This window comes from Dermacentor andersoni, chromosome 1, assembly GCF_023375885.2.
Source record: "Dermacentor andersoni chromosome 1, qqDerAnde1_hic_scaffold, whole genome shotgun sequence".
Taxonomy (NCBI): Eukaryota; Metazoa; Arthropoda; class Arachnida; order Ixodida; family Ixodidae; genus Dermacentor; species Dermacentor andersoni.
This window is the reverse complement of record NC_092814.1, coordinates 114768329-114772728: the sequence shown is the minus strand read 5'-3', so window position 1 is coordinate 114772728 and position 4400 is coordinate 114768329. Positions and strand designations below refer to the sequence as shown.

At 46.6% G+C, this 4400-nt stretch overlaps 1 long non-coding RNA gene across 1 annotated transcript; it reads right to left on the bottom strand.

Moving 5' to 3' along the window:
• Positions 1-388: 388 nt before the first annotated feature.
• Positions 389-3848, bottom strand: LOC140215240 (uncharacterized). The gene is made up of 2 exons (XR_011892187.1): positions 3557-3848; positions 389-3374 (listed from the first exon to the last, which is right to left on the bottom strand). It is a non-coding gene; the product is annotated as an uncharacterized lncRNA (long non-coding RNA).
• Positions 3849-4400: the final 552 nt, after the last annotated feature.

Genomic DNA, 4400 nt, shown 5'->3' with positions numbered 1-4400 from the left:
ATAGGGGCCCCAATAGTTTGGGGCCCCAAAGAGCTTTACGGGTGTTAGCGTTGGGGCACGCAGGAGTGAAGAGCATAGAATAAAGAACAAACTTAGAGAAGGGAAACTGTACCTTCCGCCGTGGTTCGAAAATAAGCAGCGGCAGCGCATGGAACTTACTTTGGGGGACGCCAGATGACGTTGCTCAAACCGGAAGCGGAAGTGCACATTTTTTTTTTTAGAGCAAAATTTAATATGGCCGTTTTTTTGCCGGTCGCGTACGCTGGTACGCGCCGTGCTTGCCCTGCAGGCTATGCGGCATGCCTCAATGCCTTCGCTGCCGCGTAGGTGGTGCGTTCTAATTGCCAAGAGCCTCTACTGACGCCCATACAAACAAGCCACAAGTGAGTGAACAGAACGCGCGACTTTATTGGCAGAAGACAAGCAGTGTACATTCTCGTGCAATAGCAGAAATAAAGTTTGCATGTCGAGATACGCTGGAATCATTGACGCGAGCTCGTAAACGGCTCACCGTCGTCGTCGCACGTGGTGGTCAGGTTAACGAGCAACAACCAGCAGCGGAAACATATTGGACAGAGTGTGCCACTTGTTTGCAGCGACAGTCGCCGTTAAAAATGCCCAAATTGCATTGCGAAGCAATCGGGAGACGCAGGCATCTGCTACCGCAGCCTACACAGCGACATGGGCTACCCCAGATTTTAGCCATTCACTCCTTTCCAACCTGCACGTTTCTTTTCTTTCGGGGGCCGCTAATGTGTGGCTCACACTTGCTGTCTCACATTGTCTCACTATGGACAAGTCGCTTTCGTGGGCATCGCCTCCATCAGCTACTTTTGCGGGCCTTTCCAACCATCTGGCTATCAACTTCATACGCATCGGACTATGTAAGCACGTATGCTGGTCTCCGTTCATGCCTAATCGCGGCCGAGAAAGGCCAGAGGCACAATATGCCCATTGCTGCAGCAGGAAAGCGCGAACGGGGAGCACGAATCACGGTGCATGAAAATTGGGAGTCTATGTCGCTGTGCAGGCTGCAGGAGCGAATGCTTACTTCGAGAGACTGCTTCCCAGTGCAACCGACCAGGCCGCAATATTCTAAAAACATAACACTGCGACCATAACCAAGTGACATAACAGCAAAATTAAACAGCAATCAGTCACCGCATGAGGTTCAGACAATACATTATACATTGGCGACGAACCATATGGCAACAGTGAGCATTCACATACACGGGTCTCTTAGGGTACATTGAGCTGCCTACCTACAGGCGTAGTGCCTGCCTTCGTCGCACGTGGTGGTCTACTAACGAGCAACAACCAGCAGCAGAAACAGATTGGACAGAGTGTCCCACCTGTTTGCGGCGACAGTCGCTGTTAAAGATGAGCAACTTGCAGTGCAAAGCAATCAAGTGACGCAGGCATCTGCTGCCGCAGCCTACACAGCGACATGGACTACCCATCATTTTAGCATTGACTCCTTTCCAGCCTGCATGTTTCTTTTCTTTTGGAGGCCGCTAATGTGTGGCTCACACTTGGTGTCCCACATTGTCTCAATATGGACAAGTCGCTTTCGTGGGCATCACCTTCATCAGCCACATTTACGGGCCTTTCCACCCAACTTCATACACGTCCGACCATGTAAGCACTTATGCTGGTCTCCGTTCATGCCTAATCGCGGCCGACAAAGGCCAGAGGCACAATTTGCCCATGGCTGCAGCAGGAAAGGGTGAACGGGGAGCATGAATCACGGTGTGCGTAAATTGGGAGTCTATGTCGCTGTGCAGACTGCAGGATCAAATGCTTACTACGAGAGGCTGCTTCCCAGTGCAACCGACCAGGCCGCAATATTCGAAAAACATAAAACTGCAACCGTAACCAAGTGGCATAACAGCAAGATTAAACAGCAATCAGTGACCGCATGAGGTTCAGACAATACATTATACATTGGCTACGAACCATCTTACGGCATAATGCTTGCCTTTGTCACATGTGGTGGTCTGGTAACGAGCGACAACCTGCGGTACAAACAGATTGGACAGAGTCTCGCACCTGTTTGAACCAACAGTTGCAGTTGAAGATGAGCAACTTCCATTGCGGAGCAATCAGGTGACGCAGGCGTCTGCTGCCGCAACCAACACAGCGACATGGACTACCCGGCATTTTAGCGTTAACTCCTTTCCAACGTGCACATTTATTTTCTTTCGGGGGCTGCTATGTGTGGCTCACACTTTGTCGCAATGTGGACAAGTCGCTTTTGTGGGCATCACCTTCGGCAGCCATTCTTGCGGGCCTTTCCACCCATACGGCTATCAACTTCATACACTTCGAACCATGTGAGCACATATGCTGGTCTCCGTTTTGAGCAAATCATGGCCGAGGTAAGCCACAAGCACAATTTGCCCATTACTGCAGCAGGCCAGAACGAACGGGGCGCACCAGTTACGGTGTGTGTATACTGGGAGTCTATGTCGCTTTGCGGACAGCAGGAGCAAATGCTTACCCCGAGGGACTGCTTACCAATGCAACTGACCAGGCCCCCACATCTGAGAAACGTAACACAGTTACCACAGCCAAGTGTGGCAGCAAAACCAGATTCTGCAATCAATCACTTCACTGTAGCTTGCACAAAGACCCAGGCTATCAAGGAAGAGGAGCAATCATCAACGAGACTAGGAATATGGAAAATGAGAAAGCTTGCATTCAAGAGAGAAGCCACTCTGCTCTGCAAGCACTGAAGGCTAAAAACATCAAGAAAAGTAAAATGGTGCATAGCACATGTGCATAGGTTAATGCAAGACGCATGCCGATGCTGCATCAGCTATTTCAGGAGAGGAATTGCGCATGACAACATACACTAGAAGATACTGCTACAGATATGTTAGGCTGCTAGACAGTGACTGGTATTAAGTATCAGCGAAGAATCGGTTGACCTTTATATTTGGATGAGGATGAATGACCTCTAACAAAAATGGGCAATGAGAAAGCTTGCATTTATAGAAGAAAAATTACACTTGGCACAAACGGAATTAACATGGCTAGGAAGCTGATTAAGGGCAAACTGATGGAACTCAATCTTTTGGCCAGCGTCGTCCGTGCTTGGTCAGATGTTGCAGGTGCACCTGAAGACGAAGAATTTCTAGAAAGTCCTTCTTGAGTTACCTGGATGACTCAACCAAATGTCCGTGCTGGTGGAATGGTGGCTGAAGCTCTTTTCAGTCTTGACACAGTCCTCTGCAGACTTGATATCTCATTCATATTCTTCTGCATGTGCTTCTTTGTTCTTGGTGTAAAAGCCTTGCAAATTCGGCTCCAGCCCCTTCCTGTTGGCGCAGATAGGAGCTCCTGTGATGACCAAGATGTGCTTGGCATAGACTCTGTTGAGGCAAAACGGTGACACATGAGATACAGCACAGATTAGCCAATTTTATGTGTGTTTTATATGTTCGAACCAATTATACTGAACCATAAATATGAACAAACATTCATATCTGCTGCAAACAGCAAGCCAATACAGCATATATCAAACATATTTATTTCTGAACCATGTGTTGCTTACCTTGTAGTAGTAGCCAATGTCCACACAATGACCTTGTTGTAGCAGGCAGCAGCTTCTGTTTAGTGCGTGGAGTGTGTTGCTTTATACTGGTGCCGTCTTCATTACTGCATGTCTGGAACAGAAATTTTGACTGAATCAGAAATTGAAAAAGCAAAGTTTTAAAATGCAAAAAGGTGTGACATATATGTTGTAATGATTTGCGACTACAGAACACATGCAAATGTACACTGTCTGTTCTAGGGTGCTTAAGCAGCATGTTAAATAAATATTGCTATTGTCCATAAAATTGATGTCTGCCTAACTACAATGCATGTCAACAGCGCAAGTACTATTAAGATCACAAATGAGAACATTTGTGGGTTCATTTATACACTAGAAGTGATCACACTGCTAGTTCCACAAGCAAATGCATGAAAGTCATGAAGCTATTAGAACTGATGCATTATTTTTCTGCACGAACGTGATGCACCGCTTCACTACTGCAAAAATAAATGCCCTACAGTAAACCAATCTGAACAGCAAGAACATTTGGAACCAACAAGTACGAAATATGGGTGAATTATCATGCTTGCAACTGTTTAATACATTAAATTCTGTACTTTCACTTTATTTTACCAAAGGATTGTTCGGTTTTGTGGACGAAAGACGTTGCCGGCCGACTCGAAAAAAATTTTTAATATGTATATTGATAAGGCTACTCAGTCACCTACAACCACGGCTACAATAACATGAAAAATGAGACGCGCGTTCCGATATCGCTCTTTCTTTCCTGGTTGTGTGTGTAAACCAAACGACAGCCTCGCAAGTAAAGGTTTATTTAGGAAACAGCAACTGAGATCCTCAC